General features: G+C 38.0%; 1 pseudogene; it reads left to right on the top strand.

Annotated features, from left to right (window-relative positions):
- Positions 1–1,186: 1,186 nt before the first annotated feature.
- LOC124373850 lies at positions 1,187–25,065 on the top strand (annotated as a pseudogene).
- Positions 25,066–27,679: the final 2,614 nt, after the last annotated feature.

The following is a 27,679-nucleotide window of genomic DNA, read 5'->3' as shown; positions in this document are numbered from 1 at the left end:
CCATAAGTGCGGGCTTGACGAAAGAAGGAAAAAAAATCCCTCGAGATAGTGCCTAAAATTCAAGTTCAGATCACCTGAGTGCTGGTAAAGGTTAACTGTAATTTATTTTTAATATGTACGGTATGATTTACCTATTTATATCGTGCAATAGTAGATAGGGACAGAGTGGCCTCCATTACATACCAAAGCACCATTGTTTTGGTTCTTGATTATTTCTAAAGTTTCTCTTTACCCTTCGATTATAGTGGGAATTTCACCAATTTCAGTTGTGCACTTGATGTGACAATGAGGAATACCTCATTGTCACATTATTGAGAATACCTAGATTACATTATATGGAGTCTAGTTGTCAGAACAATGTAAAGAGTTCATTTGAGCTTGCTTCATCGCCATCTTTTTTTGGATTTCTTCTAACGGACATGTCTCCAGATTCCATGAGTCAAGTCTATGACAGCGTCAGATTCCAAACCCTGCACTAAGAGGAAGGTTAACTGGTGCTAAACATAACTATTTACATTCCTTTATGTTTGGCCTTACCAAATCACATTTTTGCTATAGGCCTAGCAACGACATGAACAATATACCTCAAGCTATTAAAAGTAAAATAAAGATGACTTATTTTACCAGGTAAAGTTAGGGCTAAGAAGCCCTCTCTAACACTTAACCTGTGGGACCAACGGCTTAAAGGTGACTTCCAAACCACCACCAATGGCCAGGCAGGCAGGGCTGCTTGCAAGGATAGGATTGCTCAGTGGTCACCCATCCAAGCAGCAACCCACACTCGAAGTTTGCTTTAATCTGGTTATCGTGCAATAACCGTTGTACCGGCTGCACTGCGCCATTAGCATATCATCATTGATAGCTATTAGTATCAGGCAACTTGTAAAAATTGCAGAGGGTTTGAAAATGAATATTTACAGTCATAACAGTCATGTATTTTAGATGCTCTTTGCATATTGGATCTTCTTTTTGCTTATTGGATATACTTCTTTCTTAATTTAAAATGAACAATCCAATAATATTGATTTTTATTTTTGTGAGACCTTTTGCTCTCAAATAAAGCAGCATCAGACCTATATAACTGAATACAGAGTGAATGCTTTGTATAAGTCTTCTAATATAATTTAATTGATTATATCTATATAATAATTTTTTTTCCTTATCAATTTCAGATCCTAATTGTGGTATGCCATGTTGGTACTTTGAGAAGAAAGAGTTAAGAAACACTCCTTCCGTTCAAGATGGCATTGAATATGAGGACCGAGTGTCGATACAGGAAGGAAGGAGCCAGATTCATCATTGACACTGGAACAAAGATGGACCTAGGCTACAACACTATGGCCACTGGAGTCGTTTATTTTCATAGATTTTACATGTATCATTCATTTAGAAATTTCCCCCGTTACGTAAGTCAATTTAGAGTTTATCGTAGTAATTATTTATTTTAGAAGTGTATAAAGGTCATGTTCACAAAATGGATATAATTTCTAATTAACACATTGACGAGCAAACTTCTTGATTGCAGCACACTCCTTACGGTGGTTGTAAAGATGTTAAGGGACTTAAAAAAATAAAGTTATTTAAAATTATTATTTCAGCTATAATGCCACTTAACTGTTACTTTGTAAGATTCTGAGGTATACTTCTACATTTTGTTTCCTGTGAATTTAAAAATATGATTTAACTTTGCTTGTAGGTATTAATTTAGTAATTTATGTTTGTATTTTACAATTACAAAAATAATGAATACATTTAAAAATAATAGTACAATGTTATATTTTGCTGAATACTTTACTATAGGTTAAAATTGTTGCAGGTTACAGCTTGTTGCTGTTTATTTTTAGCAGGAAAAAGTTGAGGAAACACCAAAGAAGTGTAAAGATATCATAAAGACTGCCAAAGGTCTTCTAAACAGAGCAGAAATTTGCAACATTTGGTGAAGATCCAAAGGTTAAAAATAGTATTAAATTGTTTAAAAAATGTTATTTAGCTGTTTATTAAGATATGTACCCAATTTTTTGTCTCTTTGGCTAAATATACATTCAAGCAGTAAATAAAATAAGTTAATACCGTGTGGGGACTGTGCCAACCGGACACATTAAAAAGAGAGATGCTGATATTTCCTTTCACATCTACTGTTGATACAAAGCCAAATGGGTGCGTATACTGTTATATATATATATTTTTGTGACTAGCACTCATATATTGATCTAGATCCTGCCAGACAAGAGAAAGGTAGAGGCAGAAAAGAAATCTATTGTAAGAAAATACAGTACAACCTTGTTTATCAGGACCTCTTCTATCTGGATCTCAGGCTATCCAGATCGGATTTGTTAATTGGAAGAGAACCCAATATTTTGAAGAATAAACACTTTTTGTTGAATTTTCATGTTGAGTTTTCTGAAATTCTGGTTTATCCGGATTTTCATTTATTTGCATTATTTCTGGTTCCCAATGTATTAGTGTAAACGAGGTGTCCAGTACTTAAAAAAGGCCACTGCCCTCTGTACTAAAATAACATTTGTTGTAGAGTTTGTGCTTTTGTAAACTCTAGACCTAGCATATCTTTGCAAACGACAGTGAAAAACAGCAAAATATGTTAACTATAAGAATGTTTTATGATTCTTGATTGTAAAAATTTGTTAAATCCCAATTGTGACAACTTTTTATTTACCCACAGATTTTTATTTATAGTAAAATGGAGCAACACATCCCATACCGCATGATACAGTCTGATTATTTTTTTTTTTGTTCTCTGACTCATGTGACAGGTGTCATATAAGTGTTCTGGCTTGCACCACATTGGGAATATTACTCACAAGGTTACATTCTTAAAATGTCTTATTATTTATGATTGAATTATAAAATACATTCTTATAAAATTGTGCTTCTTTTTTTTCTGTTTCTTTTATTTATTGCCCTCATTAAAATCTTATACAGAATCTTTACAAATTGTACTATATAATTTTACCTATGAGAACCATTAGGTGCCCGTAGGGGGACGTCTTACTCTGACGTTTAAAGGTTGGCGACCTTTCGTACCCCGAGCTAGTGCCAGACACATCTCCAATCCTGGCACTTTCCCCTGTCTCATCCATAAATCCTACCTATTCCTAATTCCTCCCTTTTCCTGACTGGATCGTGCTATTGTTTGCGGGGAGTGCTTGAACTGCTTACACTCTGAGAAGGTGTAGCAGAAGAGAGCTGATGTGAGCTTGCTCTGCCGAAGGCAAACGGTAGTATGAATCCTGGTGCCAGCCACTTCGGTCCCTGGTCAGGAAGTGATTATTGGACAGAAATGTCGGAGATTTCTGTTGCCACGTGCGAGCCCGAGTCGTGCGTGAATTCCCGACTCGGTTAAACGAGATAACATCGGGCCCCGGGGAACTGGGGTAGGGTGCCCTGCCAAGCTTTGGCTGACAGGTTCCCGAGGGTATACCTGTTCCCGATGTCTCGGCCCTGCACCTTTAATCACGATGCACTGGTTCATATATTGAATGGCTACCCTAAAACCCTTCTCAAGAACAAAAAAATAGATGTTGTAGAAAGAGATTCTAGTATGGATCTGGGAAAAGAAGCGTGCTCTCTCTTCAGAATCTGAAGAGGAAAACAAACAAACAGAGAAAAACTGCAGACAAGAAAATTAATGATCAAAATCTTCCCACCCCACTTTTTTCTAGTATTCAAACACAAAGACGAAACTTAGAACTTGGCAAAGGTGAGCCCCTTCCTTGTTAACAAGGCTCTAGTCGGAGTGGGCGGCTCGCCGTCTTCTGTTAGGAAGCTCCGTAATGGAAGCATCTTGGTAGAGGCTGCGAACGCTCCACAGGCTCAGAAATTTCTCTCCATGAGATCCTTTTACGACAAAGTAGAAGTCGTTGTCCATCCTCATGAGACATTAAACTTCTGCAAAGGAATTGTATTCTGTCGCGATATGCTATGTTGCTCAATTGAAGAGTTGAAAGAAGAACTGAAAGATTGTCTTGTGACTGATGTGGTGAGAATAATGAAGGTTTTTTTGAACACGGTGTACCGACACCTACACCAGGTCACATTTTGACTTTTGCCCTTCCTCACCCACCAGCCACAATTAGAGCAGGATATCTTTCTCTACAAGTTCGTCCATATTTTAGAAATCCTCAGAGGTGTTATAGATGTCCAACGTTTTGGGCATTCAAGCAAAACTTGCAATAACCCTGAAACATGTAGTCTTTGTGGAAAAAGTGGTCACCAGTGACAAGGACTGTGCCGGTGGCGAAGAACAGTGCGTCAAACTGCAAGGGCAAGCATCCTTCAAGCTCTCGCAGCTGTAAAGTATACATCGAAGAAAAGGAAGTGCTAAAAATAGTCACTAGTGAGAAATTGTCTTTCGGCGATGCTCGTAAGGAATATAGGAAACGACTTGGGCAAACCCCGAAGAAGGACGTATCCTATTCTCAGGCTGCCTCTGTCCCTGTGCAACCGAAACCTGGTGTTCTTCCTGCTCAGCTCTGGAAGGCATGGTTAGAGAACTAACCCAAAAGGTTGCTGCCTTAGTACAACAAATTAGTGCCAAGGACCTTCCCACGTAGTGGAGGCACTGATGTATCAGACCTTGCACCTTCTGTGTCTGTAAGACCGGCTACACCTACTCAACCCAAAGGACGAAACACTTTAAACAAGCAACAGTCTTCTGAAGGGGCAGGTTGCTGCTCAATTTTTAAAAACCCCTAATGCTGAAGGTTCCAGCGTGACGGGAAAGAAAAATTTATCTCCGGAAGTACGCCAAAAACTTGTGTCAGGGCTGAATCAAAAAATTTCCTCTAAAGTGGTCGAACGGTCAAAGGGTGCCAACAGAACCCCTCCCTCATACCAGTCCTCTAAATCCAGCCTAATGGAGGAGGATTTGGTTTGATGACGACCTTAGACCACATTCAGAATTAGAAAAAAAACTACTGTAAATTTCAAACAAAATCAAGGAAAAACAAAAAATAAAATTACTTTTTAAAACCTAATTTTTATATGAATATTTATACAATGGGAATATTAAACGGACTGCTGAAGCCATCTGGAAGACCTGAACCTACTAGCATCACAAATAAAAAACCAAATGTCATATGTATTCAGGAGACCAAGCTTCGCCGTGCATGCCAATTTTTCCATCAGGGGATGGGATACCGATCTTCCGCCATGACAACCATAATGACGGACATGCATGTGGAGGAGTTATGGTTCTCGCGAATCCTTCTCTGAATACAGTGGAGGTACCTTTGAACACACCTCTTACAAGTAATATGCATAAAGCTTGACATACCGTTTAAAATTACTATCAGTTTGTGTTTATATCCCCCCGCCACCAGAATGTCTTCCAAGAGAAGATCTATTGGACCTTATTAATCAATTTGCCTCATCCTTTTGTACTTGTGGGTGATTTCAACGCCCACCATCGTTTTTGGGGCTCTACTACTTGCTCTCCAAGGGGCAACATGGTTTCCAAGGTCCTTGATGATCTAAATCTTGTCTTATTGAACGATGGCTCGCCAACTTATTTTTGCCCGAGAACAGGTTCCTGGTCAGTATTAGACCTAACCGTGTGCTTCACCACAAATTGCTTACCACTTCGATTGGTCAGTTTCCTCTGACCTTTACGGTAGCGACCATGCACCGGTCATAACTAAAGTTCTCGATATTCCAGGTAATGTGTCCCAAAGACCTAAATGGGTGCTTGATAAGGCAGATTGGAGCAAATTTAAAACAAGTTTTACAGGCACCAGATGTTTCACACATCAGTAGATATAGACTCCGCCGTCAACAATATAACAGTTGCCATTTCAAGCGCCGCTCTGGAAAGTATTCCAAAAACAACAGGAATCATCAAAAGAAGAAACGTACCTTGGTGGACAGAAGAGTGTAGGATATCGCTTCTGGAGCGCAGGAAAGCTTTGCGGATATTTAATAGATCTCCGACCGAGGAAAACCTCGAACGATTTCGTCTTGCCAGAGCTAAAACTCGTCTCATATTTAAAAGATGTCGACGAAATTCGTGGTGGAAGGAATTTACTTTCTTCGATAAACCGTACCACCCCTTTATCTCTGGTGTGGAGGAGGACTAAAGGCAGTTTGCGGAAAACAGCCACCTCTGCCTATTCTTGGCTTATAAGGGTGAACGACATCATATTAACCGAGCCGAAAGATGTGGCAAACGCTCTGGGCCTCGTCCATTTTCTAACGTGTCGAGGACGACGTCCTACAGTCCTTTGTTCCAGCGATATAAAGTACAACATGAAGCACAGCCCTTAAATGACAATAAACTAATATAAGTCCCTTAAATTTATTGTTTTCCCTTGACGAACTAGAATCTGCTATTTCTCCCATTATAAACTCAGCTTCCGGTGCTGACGACATCCACTACGCCATGTTGAGAAACCTTCCTGTAGAGGTTAAAGTGTGCCTCTTGTCCCTTTTCAATAGAATTTTTCAAGAACGCAGCTTTCCAAGTTCATGGCGTAAACTCTTACGTTGTGCCATTGTACAAACCTGGCCAAGACAAGTTCTCCCCTACTAGATACAGGCCTATCTCGCTTACCAGTTGTCTTTGTAAGATACTGGAGCGGATGGTAAATCGTAGACTTGGTATGGTTTCCTAGAACACAATAATCTCCTGTCTCCACAGCAATGTGGCTTCCGTCAAGGCCGTTCAACTCTAGACCACCTAGTATGCCTGGAATCGTCAATCCTGAATGCTTTTCTTGAACGGAGGCAAACTTGTTGCTGTATTTTTCGATATACAAAAGCGTATGATACAGCTTGGCGTAGGGGAGTTATAAATCACCCTTTCAAATTGGGGCGTCGGCGGTAATATGCTATATTTTATTATTAAAGGTTTTATGGATGAGCGTTCTTTTAATGTAAGACTAGGAACTCATTTGTCCGACACCAAAATTCTTGAGAACGGTATACCTCAAGGGAGTGTCCTTAGCTGTACTCTCTTTGCTGTGGCCATAAACAGCATCACTTCCTGCGTCAGAGCTCCTGTCAGATGCTCTCTATTCGTAGATGACTTTGCTGTGTTTGTCCCTGCTGCCAGGAGGCTGGCTACTGCAGAGAGGTACCTCCAGCTCACCATCCACCGTCTTGAAGATTGGAGCAACCAAACCGGGTTTTCTTTTTCTCCTTCAAAGACTAAATGTATAACTTTTTCTCGACTGAGGAACGTCGCTGATCCAACTCTTAGGATAAATAGAATTAATAATCCCAGCGAGTCGCTGTGTGAAATTCCTGGGGTTGTGGTTTGATTACAGACTGACGTGGGTTTCGCACATTAAAGAACTTAAAGCGAAATGCCTAAAGAGGACTTAACGCGAATGAGAGCTTTAAGCGGAAACGAAGTGGGGTGCAGATAGAAAATGCATGCTTCAGTTTTACAAGGCATATATTCGATCTTGTATAGATTATGGATCCCAGGTTTATTCTTCTGCCAAGCCAACAGCCCTTAAAATGTAGGACTCAATCCATCACTCTGCTATCAGGATTGGCTACTGGAGCTTTTCGTTCCAGCCCCGTTGTAAGTCTGTTAGCTGAGAGTGGTGAGCCATCCCTATCTTTCAGACGTGTTCAATTGGCTATAAAACTATTTTTTTAGTTTAAAATCAAGGCCAGAAAATCCGGCCTTTGAGGTAGTCCTCGACACATCGCTTGCTCCCTTGTACCACAATAAACCTAATGCCCTCCGCACCTTTTTGGCATTAGAATCCTGTTACATCTCGCAGAATGTGGACATGAGAGCGATTGATGTTGAAGTATGTCACGAGATGGATAGGCCACCATGGACAGTCAGAACTCCCAATGTAATACTGTCGTTTATTACAGTTGGACAAGCAAGATGCATCACTGTTGTCCACAAGCGCCTGTAGAGAAATTTTGTCATCCTGTTCACCCTGCGATGTCATCTATACGGATGGCTCAAAAGAGTGAGGCAGGAACGGGTTGTGCCTTTATCACTTCCAATAGAGAGTACAAATTCTGCCTCACTCCTGAATCTTCAATATACACAGCAGAACTAACAGCTATCTTTGAAATCGTTAAATATTGTATGTCCAAGAACAAATAGGGTGGGTGGTAGTGTGCTCGGACTCGCTAAGCGGTCTGCTGGCTATCAAAGGACATGTACTCCAAACATGTCCTGGTTCGTAAGATCCGCTACGCCTTTGAGCGAGATGATGTCGCGGGGTATCGCAATTACGTTTACTATGGGGTACCTGGACATACCGGAATACCTGGTAACGAGATCGCAGATAGGGCAGCAAAGGAGGGCAATCTCTCTGACTCCATGTACTAGGCGATCAATCGCGTCCGATCTAAAGCCGATTGCAAAGTCACGTCTACAACATCAGTGGAATATATCGTGGGATCAAGTGACCAATAACAAACTTCGGCAGATTAAATACACAGTAAAGCCTTGGTCAACTGCTTACCGCACTAACCGTAGAGAGGAGGTTGTACTGTGTCGACTCCGTATCGGACACACTCGCCTCTCTCATGGTTTCCTAATGAGTCGTGGTGATCCACCGCAGTGTGCGGAGTGTAACATGGCGTTAAACGTCAGCCACGTGTTGATAGACTGCCGCCTCTACGCCGGGCAGAGGAGAGCACATCGTTTGCCAGGCCGGTTAGATGAGTTGCTTGGTGACAAAGAGATGTTTTAACAAAGCTCTTTAGTTTTTCTGGAGAAGCACCGAATTAATGTCCAGAATATGAGAGATATAGTACCTGATTAGTTTTAGTAAACATTTTAACCGCTAGTTTTAGGCAAGGGCGAGCCCTTTTAGAGTTCACCCCTGAGTTGTTTATTTAGTTTTAAGGCTAGCCTAAGTGTTGAACTAACTGCCTAAAAAACTGCCTAATAGTTGAACTAGCACCGCCTAAGTGCAATCTTTTAAATTTCGTTAGGAAAATTTCTGTGTTTTAATCAAGGGTAAAACCCCTTTACAGTTAAAAATTTCTATTCTGTGAGGTGAGAGACACACCACTATCATTAATTTTGTGGGGGGGGTTGTAGGTGTCACGTAAGGAGACCGGGCACATTTGTCCTTCTATTTATCTGTTATTTGTTATTGGTGAGGGTGGGTCCCTTTACAACCTACCTTCACTAACGCACACCCACCTGGTTTTAGCATTAGATTTTATTATATTTATCATCGTTATTATTTATCTGACATATTCTAACTATCGGGCCCCTTTACAGCCTCTCGGTTAATTTTGTTATTTAGTTTTAGTCCTCCGTTCACTGCTGTTGTTTTTTCTTATTGTCTTAATGTGATAATGTTATTTGACATAGCGATCCGCTATTTATTCCTTGCACTAATAACGTGACACCATATTTTAAAATGTAGGTGTCCGTTAACCCTACGGGCATTGATAACCTGCGTGTTTTATGCCCTTATTAAAAAAAAAAAAAAAAAAAAAAAACCATTAGGCTATGAATTGGCAAGAGTTCAGTAGAGTTTAACAAAATTTATGGATTTCACAACATAATGAATCTGTTGATTAAATGTCCTGTTTTATATCACAGGTGCAAGTTTGTAAAATTGATAATTAGAATATTTTATTCTGTAATTCCTAAACAAAAAACAATTTTAAAAATTGGCTGAATAAAGGTGTTGGAAATATTAGTAGACACCATTGTTACTAATAAACCATGTCAGTCAATAAACTGGCAAATAATTGTAGTATATGTATATTTGTTTGTGGTTATTTTAACTTGTGTGTGCTGAGATTGTGAAATCTATTTGTTGTGTAAATGAAAACTTTCGATATTGTAGGAGGAAGTAATGACATTGGAAAGGATTCTTCTACAGACCATTAAGTTTGATTTGCAGGTGGAGCACCCCTATAGCTTCCTCCTAAAATATGCAAAAAGTCTCAAGGGTAAGTTGATTTTCATTTCATACTACTACTAATATCAATGTGTATTTTAAATAAAAGGCTCTAAGAAAAAAGTAAAGAAATTACTCCAGTATCAAAGTACAGTTATATTTAATCAAAAATAATTGTAATAAGGCGGAGTTCACTACTTTACAAGTGCTCTAAATATATTTATAAGAAATTTATTAATCCCTGTGTACCAGAAAATCCTTCTATAGAGTGTGAGCTCTGCAAACAGGACTTACAGGTTCCAATTTCATGTAAATTGGGACAAATATTCAGTAAAAATTTGGGCTGTTCATGAAAAACTGTGATAAAATATAGGGTTGTTCCTTAGGGATGTTTGACTCTGAGAATCAGAATCATTTTGCAAAGCCATGTACATTAACCCTTCAACGCACTATTTAATTTGAACTGAACACCCCCTAAGTGGTCCACTTAATTTCTTGTTTTTCCACAGTTTTGTGACAACATTACCTATACATACTGTACATTAAATGATTTTCTGTTAAGCCTATACTTGTAAAAGTGATTGTATTGCTAAAATATAAGTATACCCATACAAACATGTACAAAATACCATTACAAAAGTTTTTAAGACATGTTTACTGGAAGTTATTTGCTGTACTTATATTAGAAATTTGCAAGTGTGTGATATGTCTTGAAGCAGTCCTCTAGGCATTGGCCAGCCTTTACATTGGGGACACCAGTAGATTGTGTCCATTCTTCTGCCATGTTTGTAGCAAACCACACATATCCTTTGAGGCTTTGCTTTTTTCCCAGTTGGTGGAATCTTTTCAATAAAATGTCTTTCAGTTAGGCGCATTGGTGGAGGCTCAGTGGATGGTCTGCCTTGAACTGTTCTTGGTACCTCTTGTTGAAATTTTTTCAAAATTTCTTTTACTAGGCCTAATCTAAATGTTAAGTGATCAATATTGTTGTGTTTTGACTTCCAAATGATGTATGAGTTCAGAATTGTAAAGCGTTTTAGCATACGCTTGAAGACTTTCATGTACCATTTAGTACCTCTTTTCCTTTCCAGTAGATAGTTCTCTAGCATTTGATCTCTAAGGTCCACAACCCCCATATTCTTATTATATTCCACTACAATACCAAACATAACCAAACAAATAAACAGCTAAACACAAACAATAACATTGTCATGCCAGCAGACAAAGTCGTTTCACAGTCAATTGCGTAGTTAGAAACAGCTGACAGCAAGCGCCACCTTGATCGATGTTTTTCGTCTACTATAAACTACATGTTGAATGGCTAGGTATCGATACACCGATAGTTCATTTAATCTTCTTTCCAACAATGTATAACTCGAATTTATTACACCGAAAATAACCGAAATATATTCGTTATAAGATTGGACTGCGCGATGCCGAGTTCAGCGGTAAACACTAGACGTATGGCGTACGTCGCAGTGCGTCGAAGGGTTAAGTGTTAATGGAAAATTTCAAAGTCAAGGCATTAACATTTAATGCCTTAAAAGTTTATTTTTATTAAAAGAACTAATTCTTTATCAGAAACATTCTCTCCATTTATTTGTAGAAAATTTAATATTTTCTGGAAATATTTTATGTAGATAGAATTGACTTACATTGTGATAATATTCTTAAAATATTAAATCGTACATTAATACAGTGAAAAAATTGTACACGTATAGAACATATTGGCTTATAGTAAATATATTATTTAAAAAATTTTACTAAAAGTTGGGCTGTTACTAGAGGAATTTTGATCTGCCTCTTTTAATGTTAAAAAATTGGGAAACAGTGTATAATTGTTAAAATGAGGATTTGGTTTTAAGCAAAATGCACTCAATTTAAATATAAAAAATTTAATTTAGTTTACCTTTTTACCCTTTTTTTGTTTCAGGAGACAAGCAAAAGCTACATAAAATGGTGCAGATGGCATGGACATTTGTCAATGACAGGTATTCTTAATGATTTCTTCTGTTTGAAAATTATGTAGCCTATAGTATATATATAGAACGTATACCAAGTCGTATACGTATACAAGTCATATTTAAATTTAAACTAAAAGTATATTTTCTCATGCAACATTAACAAATTAAGCTCTAAATCTTCAAGAACATTCGATTACTGTTTCCTCATAAAACACTATAGTAATCAGATAAAGTTTAATAAGTTTCCTTCTGTAGCGTACCTTACTGGTAAGTTTTTTGATCTTTTGACAAAGTTGTTAATTACTCTTTCATACATTTTTGTGGCTGAATGTCAGTTTATAATAGTTGACTGTTTTTAGAAAATTTTCAGTACTTATTCTAACATGTTCTAATCTGAAACTGTGTTTGTTCTGTTGACAAGTTGGTTCAAACAAACCTCACAGCAAGTCTGTGAATGGCCACTATTGTACCTTATTGTATATGGTTCTGTAAGTCCACATTTGGACCCATTTGTTGTCAAGCAATCACACTGTTCGAGGAGGCTATAACATTAACACATTCTTACTCTAATCCTGAATGTGTTGTTGACAGCTTGTGTACAACACTGTGTCTGCAGTGGGAACCAGAAGTGATAGCAGTAGCTCTCATGTACTTGGCAGGAAAGCTCAGCAAGTTTGAGGTAGTGGACTGGATCGGCCGTCATAGTAAAACATCTGCGTTGGTGGGACATGTTCGTGGAGGATATAACTATGGATCTTTTGGAAGGTAATGCGTTACAAAAAGGAGTGTTCATTGCTATTGTTTATGCAAGTGAAATATTTCTTGATATTAAGTGTCCACCACATTCTGCATTGTTTTCTGAAATGTGCATTTTCAAGCAAATAAATTAATGTACATTAGTTTTATTATAATGTAAAAAAAACTGAAACAGATAAATTGTTCTGCCACTTACTAACATCTGAAGTAAACATTGGTTGTATAATGTTTTTAGTTTTGCAGAGTGTTACCTTTATGATTTTAGTCTTTTTAATAAAAGTTTTTGTAACAATCATTATCTGCATTTAAATGTTATTTCAACGAAAATAAACCGAACTGTTGTTAGGGATGTTTATAATTTATCTTAACATATTCGCTGCGGCAAAAAGTATAATTAGGGTTACCGGATGCTGAAACATTTTTATGTAGAAAACACTTACCTTGTACGATGGTGCGGTGTACATAATCTGAATCTAATATAAATAGTCAGCTATCTAAAATATATTTGTTAAGATAGGAATGTTGATTATCGATCTGGCCGTTGGCGGTTATATGTATGTGACGTAATATGAGACCATACTGTTTGAATAAATCCTATTGGCTACTGAGGTCACGCCACTTCTCCCCGCCAACGTTCCTTACCATTCCAGCAGCGAGTGTTCTGCCCAGTCCAGTTTTACCCACGGTCCATGAAAACCCGCGTCCTCCCGACCAAGATGTAGTCCAATAGTTTTCCTGAATTGGTGTAATTTTATTACCCGGTTTCATTACCACCGGCCACGAACATCACAAATGGGCGACGAGGATGGGATGGAAATTAGTATTAGTGCGAAATTCCGAGTGTACATCGCCGGCTGGACATCAACAGTGAACACCACGTGCGCGAACAACACGGAGGACAGTTTTGATCGAGAGTGAACATCACAAAAATGGCGATGTCGAGTGAACATCACGAAGATTAACAAGTACAAATTTTCTTTAGTTTCAAACCAATTAGCGTGGAAGGAAGTGTAGTGTGCAACAAAATTATTTTAGCTGCTAGTTTAATGTGTGGCAAGTACAATTAGACGAATTAACCGTTTCCTGTAACTAATATAATGGCGCAAATAGGCGTTATCGGGGAATATGACGGGTCAGTTGAAACCTGGGCGTCATACATCGAACGTTTTTGAGCTGTACCGGGTGGACTGTAATAGCATTGATGCGGGTAAAAAGGTCAGTACGCTTTTAACTGTGATAGGAGTAAAAACGTATAGTTTGTTGAGAGACCTGTGCACTCCTAATAAACCGTCGGAAAAGACATTTAATGAACTGGTGCAACTTGTGCAAAAACATTTATTTCCCTACACCTAGCTTCATCGCGGAGCGATATCGTTTTAGTAAGCGAGTACAGTTGGAAGGCGAGTCGGTTTGCCGAGTATATTGCAAATTTGAAAAAAATGACAACCCATTGTGACTTTGGCGCGTCGCTAAATGATTACTTGAGAGACAGACTGGTGAGTGGCATCAGAAGTGAAAGTGCCAAACAAAAACTTTTATCGGAAGCCTCGTTAACGTTCGAGCAAGCGACCAAAATAGTGCTTTCAATGGAGCAAGCAGAAAAATCGGCGGCAGCTCTATCAGTCGGAAGACCCGAGCGGATCCATCAGTTGAGCAGCGTGGGTGGCCAGGAGGGGGAGATTCGGGAAATGGCGCACCGCATTCCACAGACGCATTCCCAGACAGCACGGAGCGACAACGCTGGAGCGGCCTGGAAAGGGAGCAGGGGGAACAGCCAAGGTCAGCGGCGGCACGTCACCAGGGCCTTCTGGATGGGCAGCGGCGATCTCCGCCAGGTGGCAGTGGCAGTGCGCAATGTTTATGTTTGTGGCCTCACAGGGCATTTCCGTTCACAGTGCAGGTTATTAGGTGTGAAGTGTCATTTCTGCGGTAAACAAAACCACATAGCAAAAGTGTGTCGTTCTAAGTTAGCTGGTCGGGCAAGGTACAAATGTAAATAGAGATAAGACTAATTTTAGAGATAGTAAAAGCACTGGGAATTCCAAAAATTATCGCAAACATAACTACCTAGAAGGTGTTGATGACAGTAATCAGGTGTCAGGGGACACTGAGCAATTTGTGGAGGATGTAGCCAATTTATTTAGAATGAATGAAAAGGTGACTGACAGAGTCAAGGTAGACCCAAAATTCAGCTTAATTTAATTGTTAATGGTAAAAGCTTAACGTTTGAGGTTGATACAGGGGCTTCTGTGAGTGTTTGCAGTGAGGAATATTACAATTCTCATTTCCAGATGTGTAAATTAGAAACCTAGTGAGTTGACACTCAGCTCTTATACTGATCAACCTATCACACCTGTAGGCAAGATCAAAGTTGAAGTTAACTATAACAAAGTGAACAAAGTAATGGACTTGTATGTCATCAAGTCCGGTTGCTCATCCACTTATAGGTAGGGAATGGTTAAGTGCTCTAGGGGTTGGAAATTTCGTTTAAAAATAATGACAGGTTATTGGAGATAAGTAAAACCGATGCCGATAGTTGTCTTGAACTTAAGAACAAGTTGTTCAAAGAATTTCCTAAGGTATTCAGTGACGAGATAGGTTGTTTTAAAGGCGAGCCTGTAAAGTTAACAGTAAAAGAAAACACGGTTCCTAAATATTTCAAACCTAGGCCAATACCTTTTTCCCTGAAAGCCAAGGTTGAAAACGAACTAGCTAGGCTAGTAGATGAGAAAAGTGTTAATACCTGTAAGTAGCTTCAGATTGGGGTACGCCCATAGTTCCTGTATTAAAGAAATGTGGTTCAGTCAGGATTTGCGGTGATTTTAAAGTAACCTTGAACCCTTGTTTAGAAGTAGAAAAATTTCCGTTACCAAGAATAGATGAGTTGTTTGCAAACTTGCAAAAGGGCGAGAAGTTTAGTAAGATCGATTTGTGTCAAGCATATACCCAATTAGAGTTAGATCCAGAGTCTCAGAAACTGTGTACCATAAGTACACACAAAGGTTTATTTTGTTATTCCCGTGTTCCTTTTGGCATAACTTCAGCAAGTGCTATTTTTCAAAAGAAAATAGAGCAGACTCTCCAGGGTATAGATCAAATTGCAGTATTTTTAGATGATATTCTAATAACCGCTGAAAATGATAAGGCTCATTATGAGAAGTTAAGAGAAGTGTGTAAGAGGTTGAATGAGAAAGGCTTAACTGTCAAAAAGAGTAAATGTACTTTCTTTGCTAACCAAGTAGAGTATTTGGGGTTTGTCATTGACAAACACGGTTTGCACACCGATCCCAAGAAAGTAGAAGCAATCAAGAACGCACCTATCCCAAAGAATGTCACAGAAATTAAATCGCTAATTGGGCTAATTAACTATTATTCTAAATTTCTTCCAAATTTGTCAAGCATTTTAAGCCCATTGTACAATTTGTTAAAGAAAGACGTTCCATTTGATTTCAACAGGCAATGTGTTCAGGCATTTGATAGAGTAAAAGAACTGCTAAGTAGTGAGACTATTTTAGCGCACTATGACGGCAAACTTCCGTTTGAAGCTGGCGGTAGACGCGAGTTCTTTTGGACTAGGTGCGGTCCTGAGTGTTGTCACACCAGAAGGTATTGAAAAAACCATTAGCATACCAGTCTAGAACGCTAACTAGTGCTGAAAAGAAACTACTCCCAGATCGATCGAGAAGAGGCTCTAGCTATTGTCTGGGGCGTTGAAGAAATTTAACCAATATCTGTATGGTAGGGAATTTACTTTATGTACGGAAAAAAACCACAAACCGCTTCTTCTATCAATATTTGGTCCTCATAAGGGTTTGTCAGTGTTTAGCGCCAGCAGATTGCAGCGCTATAGTTTATTTTTGTCAGGGTACAAGTTTAATATAGAATATATAAAATCAGCTGATCACGGTAATGCCGACGCGTTCAGCAGGCTACCACTGACAATGAAAGAGCCGGAAAGTGAGCGACGATGACCACTGGAAGGGCAGTTATTTGCATTGTCTTTTTGGAAAGCTCTGTGCCTTTAACTTTTGAAAAATGTACAAGCAGAAACGCTAAAAAGATCCAATTTTATGCAAAGTTATTGGTTATGTAAGGCACGGGTGGCCCAAATAGCATCCCTGGGGATGACAAGGAGTTGTTGCCATATTTTTGCAAGGAGGGAAGAGTTGTTGTCTATAGTAAATAATATATTGGTTTGGGGTTACAAAGTAGTAGTGCCTAGCAAAATGAGAAAATATGTGCTGGACGAGCTTCACTCATCCCACATGGGTATAGTCAAAATGAAATCGATAGCTCGTAGTTATGTTTGGTGGCCTAATATTGATGATCAAATTGTGTCCTTGGCAAATAATTGTTTTTCCTGTTTAATGGAGAGAAATAACCCTAGCAAGTGTCAGCTGCATACGTGGCATTATCCCTCAAGTCCATGGCAAAGGCTTCACATGGATTATTTAGGTCCGATTAATGGAAAAATGTATCTACTAATTGTTGATGCGCACAGCAAGTGGCTGGAAGTGTTTCCTGTAGCTTCCACTTCAGCCAATGTAGCCATAAATCATTTAAGAGATTTGTTCAGTAGGTTTGGTCTGCCAGAGACTGTCCACAGTGACAATGGTCCACCATTTTCCTCATTCGAATTTCATAATTTTATGTCAAACAATGGTATCAGACATACTTTGAGTCCTCCATACCATCCCATGAGTAACGGTTTGGCAGAGAACTCTGTCAAATATGCTAAGAATAAGATCAAAATGTGCTTTACGTGATAAGAAAGATGTAAATATAGCTTTAAGTAGAATATTGTTTGATTATCGAAATGCTGTTCATGCTACCACCAATGAGACCCCAGCAAAGTTGATGTTTAATAGGCAATTAAGGACTAGGTTAGATTTATTAAGGCCTAACCTGTCAATGACAGTTAGTAAAAGACAAGACAAGCAAAAGGAGTATTTCTCTGGAACTAAAATTAGACTATTTTATCCTGGTCAAAATGTAATTGTTAGGGACTATCGCACCCGTGACAAATGGGTTAGTGCTACGGTAATTAAGCAGATCAGCAATGTTATATACGAAGTTGAATTGACGTCTGGCATTGTGTTCAGACGGCATATTGATCAGATTGTAGCCGTGCAGGGAGAGCCAGCTGATGTAAACAAACAGGTAGAATCAGCTGACGCTTTCGATAACAGTTCCTCTTCCCCCCCGGTCATGACGCCGGTGGTAGGGCGAGAGCCAATAGCAGTGAGTCCCCACTCTCCGCCGAGCGGCCGTGTGGCTCGCTCCCCTCCCCTCTCAGTGTCGTGCCGTTCTAACGGTAAACAAACAGCTGATCGTGGCAACACGTCACCGGCTGCGACGGCAGCTGTCATGCCGCGCCAGCTGTTCCCAAACAACAACAATGATAGACGCTATCCTGTGCGGATTAGAAATCCCGTGGATAGGCTGAACTTGTAAATTATATTGTTTTGTTCTATTTTAGTTTGTTTCATTGTATTGTTATTTGTCTTAGTTGTGATAACCTAAGCGTTCATACCATTTTGCTTTATTGTAGTTTAAGGAAAATTTATTGATGTTACTGTATTAATGTGTTAATTGAATTTCAACAATGTTTTTTTTTATTAAACTATGTAGTGTGTTATTTTGAGGGTGTTTTTCAACTTTGGAAGGGAGGAAATGCGGTGTACATATCTGAATCTAATATAAATAGTCAGCTATCTAAAATATATTTGTTAAGATAGGAATGTTGATTATCGATCTGGCCGTTGGCGGTTATATGTATGTGACGTAATATGAGACCATACTGTTTGAATTAAATCCTATTTGGCTACTGAGGTCACGCCACTTCTCCCCGCCAACGTTCCTTACCATTCCAGCAGCGAGTGTTCTGCCCAGTCCAGTTTTACCCACGGTCCATGAAACCCGCGTCCTCCCGACCAAGATGTAGTCCAATAGTTTTCCTGAATTGGTGTAATTTTATTACCCGGTTTCATTACCACCGGCCACGAACATCACAGATGGAAAGGCAGAATTGAAGGTCTAAATGACGTTTCCGGCCGAGTTTCCTGGAACTGTGACGTCACAAGTTTCGGCCCCTACTGGGGCCAGCCGCATACTGTGCTGGTCCCGTACTGTTGAAAGTTGTTATTACGAGCGCTCTGCTGCTGATATCACTTACCGGTACTTGTTTCTTTGAAAGTTCAGGATGATTGTCCAAATGATAGTTCCGTTTTGTTTTTCTTTTACCATTAACGTTACAAGCTCGGCCCCAATTCCGGCCTGCCGCATATTATAGCCTTATCACTATTCTTATTAGTTATAAATATTATATACACTATATACACCACCTCCACCTATCCAATCTTTTACTGCAGAGAGTCATGGTAAGCTTCAAAGCACTGACCCATGCACAGGCCAGGCTTTTCAGGGCATGTTACACAATGGAAAGCAGTTTTTCACATTTGGTTTGCCATTTTTCGTGCACTGCCTGCCTGCACTTCTTTCTCTTGGTACGGCTGACGTTTGCCTCTTGGCCTTGAATTTTGTCTACTTGTGAGCCTCTTTTCTCATTCTTTTTTGATCTGGAGTTTCAACAACATTTAAGGGAGGCTGTAAAAGTCCTTTGATCATTTCCAATCGAAAATCATATAGCGTCATTTTTTGGTTGTACATGTTATGCAGTTGATGTGCATTCATCAAAATCATTTGTATTGTATGTACAAAGATTTTTTTATACCACCTGATGGTTTTTCTTTCAATTGGGTGGTATGCCATCATCTGATCAGCACGATCAACACCACGCATATGAGCATTGTATTTTACTATTGGGAGAAGTTTAGGCTTAGTACGACCTCTTTTGTCTACAAAATCCACCATTTCGTTTTCGTGTTCAGTCAAGATGTATAAGACTGACCTTTCGTCTTTCTATTTCCCAATCATTACACTATTTGCATAGCATGCAATTGTCTCACCCTGCTTCAGGGATTGATTGGTTACTTCCTCTGGGGTGTAAATTCTCGCCCAACACGTAATGTCCCCGTGCAATATGTTTTTTCAGCTAATAAGTTCGAAGCAAGGGCTGTTATAAAAATTGTCCATATACACTGAATGGCCTTGCCCCAAATAATCCTTCAAAAGGTGTAGGACAACCTTCTCCGTATGCCCTACACCATCTACGGTAGTATCTGATTTGCCCGTGTACATGAGGAATCTAAGAATAAATCTCTGATGCTCTGTCAAAGTGTACAATTTGACACCAAACTTGTGCCTTTTGCCCTTGATGTACTGACGGAAGTGTAATCTTCCTCTCCACAGTACCCATAGCCTCATCGAGAGATAACTCTTTTTGAGGGTAGTAAACACTTCTCATTTTGTCGTTGAAGTAACCTACAAAAAACTGAATTTTTTCTATGGAGTTTTGCAGTACCGGGGTCAAGAGCATTGTCGTTTGTTTTGAAAAAATGCAAACAACGCATAATGGACAAGAACCTGTTCCTCGACATAAAATTACTAAAACACTTGAAATTGAATAAATAATCTGTTTTCCAATAGTCTTGGATTTGATTAATTTTTATTGTGCCTGTGTGCAATAAAATGCCTAAAAATGTCTTCAGCTCGGGTACAGTGATGTCTTTCCACGCATTGATTCTTGATTTCGGTGTCAAGGTTGGTTTACTGTGTACACAATTGAATGCATAAGCATTTGTAAATATTTTCTAGGAAAACATCGTCAAGTAGGAGTGTGAAAAAATCTATTGGGGAACCAACCCCCGGGACTGATACTAAACAAAGATTCGGTTCTGACGAATACAATAGGCCTCATACCTGTTATTGTAATACTCCAAGTTGGAACCTCAATAACATTAGCCTCGTCGTCACTTTCAGAACAAGCAGGTGAATTGTCTGAGGAAGAGTCGTCAACAACTCTTTGTATGAAATCCACAGAACTGTCACGCTCATAGTTTTGTTCATTGCTGGTGTGAAAGTTAGTTTGACCAGATTTACCTGGCACTGCAGGATCCATTTTTATAAAAAAAACACAAATAATGTAGAGAAAGAATTACACAGTTGATATACACAAAAACAACACACTAAACACTCAAAGATTACAACGGTCTCCTATTGAAAAAAAACCGTAACAGGTAAACGCGAATGAAACCAATCACAATAAAGCGTTGGTCATAACCTAAAATGCGGCAGAGATTCAACGGTCTACAACGAATGGCTGAATCACACTGAGGCTTTGTGTGTAGAGCAGCAAGACGGCCCCATTAGGGGACGTCCGTACTGCGTGCGCACGTCTGCCGTCCCCTAGTGGGGCCGGCTGCACTGAATGTGTTAAGTGACTAGAACTAAATAAATTATAAATACATATAATTAATCTCTGGTAAAATATTCAGCTTTATGTCTTTTGCTGGAAAATTATAATCTATAAATACAGATAATGAACTTTTAGTTTGGAAGACTCTTTCGTGAGGTTTCTGACATAAGAACTTTTACTCGTACAAGCTGGCAGGCAATTGTTGCATAAAAGTATTAATTAGTCAGGGTTTGTGCACAAGCCACAGAGGTAGTGTTTGACTCTCTTCAGCTACAAACATATAAAATTCTGTTACAATGAATATTGTCGTTCATTTCTAGTTTGAGGCCTAGAAAGGAAACATCTATTTGTCCACATTTATATTATAACCAATTTCAGTTTGTTGGGATTCTATCAAATTAAGTTTGATTCATGTTTCAAGATAAAAAATGTTGGCGTGATCAAACCATTTGTAAATGAAATGTCAATCATGTAAGAAATTTTATAAAATTCTTTGTGATTTTATAAAAACTAGTAACTTGATTATCCCTAATATATATACTGTGTTTCAGATATTTGTCACCAGGTGCTGGATCTGTACTCTCAACCGCAGAACGCCCAGGCACCAGAGTCTCCTCCCCTGGTCCGCAATCCTCCCCTTAAGAAGGAACAGCTGCCTCCGACACCCTTCGTTGTGACACCTCAACACTCCTCTCCTATCCCACCAGCAGGTAAGATAGCATATATATGAGTTTACCGTTAACAACTGAAGGGATTTTTGAGCTTTGCAGTTCCATTTGCTATCATGTGGTATTGGGGTATAAAATCACCCGACTTCTTAAATTAGAAGTACATGTTTTTTATTCTTTTAAAATTATTTAGAAAATATATAACTATTGTACATGACTATTGTAGAAGAGAAACCTGAGAAGGGTTTAGGCTGTGAATGCATTTATAGAATTTTGCTATATGAGCTGAGAAGTACGACACTGTTTAGAAAAGCTTGTGCAAAATTGCAAAGAAAGCTGCCCTCTTAGCTCGTATTTGTTTTGGTATATTTATGGTGAGTAATAGCTTTCTTGCAAATAATTAGTTATATGTATACATAAACTTATATTTAATGCTTTAAAATTCTTAATACCTATGTATTGTTTCAAGATAAAAAAAGACACATTAAAAAATTATGTATTTGACTATGGTATGATATCTCTCAAAAATCTCAAAAAGTCTCTGGAAAATACATTTACAAAAAATGGTTGGTGAAATACCCATTCAGACAAAAAAATAATCTTGTAGAGATGGCTTTGGATTTAGTGCAATGTTAAGGGTAACACTAACCTTTATTTCCTCTAGGGAAACATTTTTCCAAGTGGACTAGATATATCTAGGACAAGTGGTCTCTGTTTTTTTTTCTCTTCTGCATAACAGTTAGTTTCAGCAATAATTTCATTTAGTTTTTTTACAGTTAAAAATAAATGAAAAAAGTCTGAAAAACTTACAAGTTTATTTTGATTAAGTTCCTACTCCCTACCCATCTACTCAAGTATAAAGAAAAATGTGGAAAATAAGATCCATCATAAACAGTCCAACAGTTGTCAAATCGTTATCCACCACCACCATTATTTGAGGTTGGGCTTAGGCCTTCATTACTTATTCACACTAACTCGGCAATAACCTCGGAAATAGAAAGAAATGAAAAAGAATAGTCCCTGCTAATGACATATTATTCAGTTGGGGAGAACTCCAAATGAGGTTAACACATTGACTAATTAAAAACAAAAAAACAAGAGCAGATATGACAATTGTTTTTTGTTCAGCTCTTAGTATTGCTGTACAATCACGGGACCAATTGAAGAGCTGCCGCAAAACTGACATCATCGTGATGTATGATATCTGAATGGAACTGCAAAATTTCAATGTCTGATGAGGTTCGTCATAAACAGTTGTAAGGGTTAAAAGTTGTTATTTTTCTGAAATCCTTACAATCTTGTGTGACTTTCATTTTGGATAGTTAAATAAATTGTGTACAGAACAATTTTATAACATTTCTCTGTAAACCTACATATTCATTTATGAAATATATTTGCACAGTTTCAGGCTTGTTTCTTAAAAACAATTTTATTGATATGAATTTTTATATAAAATAATAACTTACGGAAAGATAGATGGAAAACCAAGCATTTCAGTTCATATATTTACAGCTATATTTGTCTTATAATGATGTTAAGAATACTCACAAAGTGTATTTTAGACTCATATACATATGTAATAGAATATTCAACTATATTATTTTGCGTTATTTTTCTTATTGATTCTTATTAAAACAATTTAACTAAATATTTTAAATTATTTAGTTAACCATAAAAATTACCCTTAAAATATTAATTTCAAAAGAATTATAATCTAGCATGCTTTACAATTTGTATCGTGTTTGTGTTGTACTGATGTGGATAATGGAGAAAAGATAAATAGTTTAACAAATCCCTTTGCAATCATTTTGATTTCTTCGTGTGTTCCAGCTATTCAGCGACACCTGGAGCCAAATTCTGTTGGAAACAAAACAAGAGACGATAGTTTTCCATCAGGTAAGTGATCAGTGATGCTGTTGTCAGGGCTGAAGTAGATCCCTATGAATGGTGTAGAAAACAGATAGAAAATATCCTAGTAGCCTGGTGGTGATCTTAATGTTTTTGTTTTTTGATACCTGAGAATTTTGTTCCATTTAGTAATTCTGGCCAATAAGGTATATAAGGTGCATTATAAGGTATATACAAAGGAGTACCTAAAGGAAACCAACATTATTCTTTTATTATAAATTTAACTTTTTCAAAACTATCTTATTCCAATAGAAATATTCTCCATTACACTTGATATATAAGTCTAGGTGGTGATTCCATTATTCAATACAGTTTTATATTTGTTCAATAGTGGCCAAAATATTCTCTTCCATTTTTTATTTAATTAATCAATGTTGTCAAATCTGAGTCCTAGAGGACCCAAAGAAAAAAAATCATAATTAGCCAGTTCATGTGAATAAGGTGTCGAGGCTGTGGTACCATGCTGATTTTTGTCAAAAACTGGTTGACAGTGATAGCTGTGTGCATGTGAATTGTTATGATGGAAAAATCAATTCTCTGTCTGCTAAACACTGAGTTTCACATTCTTTTTAGAACTTCCACAACACTAACTTCATTTAACTTCCACACATGTGATGGATGGTTGACTATCTTACCAACACAGCTTTGATGTACGTCTTATTCCACCAAGGAACATTCGCATGGCTATCTTGTAGAATTCTACTGAGTAAAGATGTGGAAACTCAAAGAACTTTACATTCAAGATAATCTGATTCCATGGGAAGTGATTGTGTAAATCAACCAAAAGTTTATGTTGTTAGTGGCAAAACTGGATAAGGTCAGTTCCATCAAAGTATTAGTTATTCTAAAGTGCTTCTAATCCCTCAGGTTTATTAGGTGACATTTAGACTGCAATATGCTCTGGTACACTACTTTACCTGGAATTAACCCTTTAAAGACCAAGTTTTCTATGGTTCTGTCCTACTGCCAGGTTTACTTACTGTACACAGACCTACCCCACATTCAGCAGTGATTGTGTATTTTGTACACATTTGATGTTCACATTGCATACTACTGTATTTACATTCTTGTTATGTATTTCAGCAAGCAGACTTGACTTATTTTCAATCATCAGTGTTTTGGCCGAGATGAAGTTGTAAGGATTTGTAGTTTTATATACTTTCAGCGATACGTCACGGATTGACCACTTAGCCAACCTGTTAAATTGAGAGATCATTGACAGTTATATGTTTAAAAAAGCAACCCCTCTTTATTTATATACCTTAAATACAGATTTTACAATCATAGCCAATTTTGTAATTTAGACAAGTAATTATTTAGAATTGTATCTGTATATGAAACATTATTTGTTTACAGTTACACCAAACAAAGTGATCAAATCAGAACTGAAGAGTGCAAATAACGGAGAGAAGATTCCAACTGTGACAGGAGGAGTTGTATCAGACAACAAGGTGTCAAGTGGGGAGGTATACGGATATTCTGGTTACACACAGCCACCTAGCTCAGCCTTTCCTCCTGCCTTCACCACCACTCGCCCCCCACCCTACCCTTACCCTGCCACTTGCCACCCACCCCACCTCTTACTATCCCCCTCCTAGTCGGCCTCCATACTAATTACTTTTATACTTTTATCTAATGTACATTTTGGATTCTTTTCTACAAATAAAATTCTTTTCACTTCATAGATTAATTTTTTTACCTGTTTTCAACAAAAAATGTAGTTTGACACTAAGAAAATACTTAATTTAGTACTTAATAAGTTTCAAGTTATTTAACAACTTTACTCCCAAACTTTGGGTCAGCATGGTAGGTTCACGTTCACCTCTCATACTGCAGACTTCTGTACTCTGCATACTATTATCAATCTTGCTCGTCTCATCTGCTGCACCACTCCTACTGCATAAAAGAATCGTTGCTTGTCACAATAAAGCCAGTCGGAACACTCTCATCCTATTTGATAGTCCTGTGATGGCATGAGGCACCAATCACACAACTTTTACTGGAGCTCCCAACTCACTAACTCAGGACATCCATGCACATTTTTCTGCAATATCACCATGGTAACAAGTTACTAACTGAATATTTGACTAGTATGTGTTTTGTTTTACAACCTTTCTGAGGCTAAGTAAGTAAGGGTACTGAACCTAATTTCATCTTTAAATGAAGACCTTTTTATTTATATAATTTCAGAATTAATTTTTAAACTAAAAAAGTTGAGAATGAGGTTGAAATCTTGAGACTGACAGCTGCACCAAAACAGAATAGAGTGGAGATGAATGTGAGGTATTTAACATTCTTTGATTATTCTCCTCAGTTTCATCGAGCATTACCATGTATAAGTTTAGAATAACATCAACTGCTTTTGATGGTTTTCTCTTGATTAAAATTGAATATTGCCATTTAAATTTAAATTTACTCCTCCACAAACAGCCACACCAAATCTTATGTAATTTCATCATTTCTTAGATGAGTGTTGTTAGCAAGCCAAAACTCCTTGCCAGTTGAGCTGTAAGAATAGGACTATCTATGCTCGGACTGGCTGTTTTGAAATAAACAACTTTTACAAACATGTGTACATGAAGTGAAGATGTGAGAGGAGTGGAAAAGTACGGTATATCTGTGAGATGAGCACCAAGCTTCTCACACTAATTTGAAGAAGGGTGTACATTTACCTTCAAAAACATGTGAGTCACCCGCCCTGTACTGCTGCTGCTATCTACTATGGTCTGTTCCTGCCAGCCATGGTACCCAGCTGTATGACACCTCTAACTACCCCGTCTGAGTAACCACTTAAGATATTTTCTGATTAATTAGAAGGAAATATAATATAATGGTGGAAAAGCAAGATACAGAGGAATCGTTTCTTCATAATTTTTTGGCCAGCTCTCTGGAAATTTTACACTATTCCTTAAAAAAAATTGTAATTTTATAACCACTACCCTTCCAAATCAAAGTGGTATATTTTATTACTTGTTTAATCTTTACTAACAATTTTATTATTTCTAACATTTGAAATTGAATTTAAAAGTGCTGATTTTGTAATTAAATGATGAATAGAAGGAATGATTTTTTGAACCCTTTGAGTAGTACGGGAAACTGCTTCAAAATAGTAATGACGTTCCAGAACGTCAAATGAAAAACAAGCCAAAAGGAGTAATGATGTTCCAGAACGTCATTTATTGTTTGTTACAATGATTTTTTTCTTTTGTTTTTGTTTTATTTGCATCCATTTAGAAACATATAGTTATTTAAAACTAATTTGAAACCAAACCATAGTTGGTAGTGTAATTTTTGAGGCAGAATAATCGGCAAATAAGAGTGGAGACAAACATTCGCTCCGCCTGACAGCGCGCCATTTTGCCCGCCCCCTCCCTACTCCTGAAGGTCAAGCAAGGAAAGCTCAAAAACGGTGTTATGTATGCTACAATGTAGATGAACAAGCCTAAATTACAAAATGCTTCCAAAAACCACTCTTGCTGCTAAAAATGAGCCTGTGTTAGGAACAAAGCTTGCTAAAGACAGGCTCACAATTCCAATTTGTAGCAATTCCGCAGGAAGCCACAAAATGCTGTTCGTCATAGGGAAATCTAAGAAGCCAAGAGCGTTTAAAAAGCTAAACATGGCAAAACTTCCAGTTTTCTATTGTAATCATCTGCTTGGATGGATGGTCATTTTTTTAAGGAATGGGTTTTTGACGAATTTGTCCCCTCGGTAAAAAAAAACATTTAAATTCTAAAAACTTAGCTGCTTGTGCTGTTTTGCTCTTAGATAATGCTCCCAGTCACCTCTCTGAATCTGAACTAAAAAAGGAAATATCAAGGCTTTATTTTTACTGCCCCACGTTACGCCTTTAATACAGCCTATGGATCAGGGCATCATTGAATGGCTAAAGAGAAGATCCAGAAGAAAATATGTTGGCTCTCTCGTGGAAAAAAAACAGAAGAAAGACGTAACCCTTTTGAGGCAATGAAAAGTTTAAATATAAAAAATGCCATCTATATTGTTGCTGCAGCTTGGGATGAAATTAAACAATCCACCCTTCAGAAGGCTTGGAAAATGATTTGGCCATCATTGAAACAAGAAGAACCTGAGACTGATCATGAGCCAATTTCAACAGAAGCAGATGTTGAGACAGACAAAACAAAAATGTTACAAAATCTACAAGTATTTCAGCACGATCTACAGATGACAGATGTAGAAGAGTGGCTTGTT

The sequence above is a fragment of the Homalodisca vitripennis genome, unplaced genomic scaffold (genome assembly GCF_021130785.1).
Source record: "Homalodisca vitripennis isolate AUS2020 unplaced genomic scaffold, UT_GWSS_2.1 ScUCBcl_6530;HRSCAF=13779, whole genome shotgun sequence".
Classification (NCBI taxonomy): domain Eukaryota; kingdom Metazoa; phylum Arthropoda; class Insecta; order Hemiptera; family Cicadellidae; genus Homalodisca; species Homalodisca vitripennis.
This window is presented reverse-complemented; position numbering and strand designations above follow the sequence as displayed.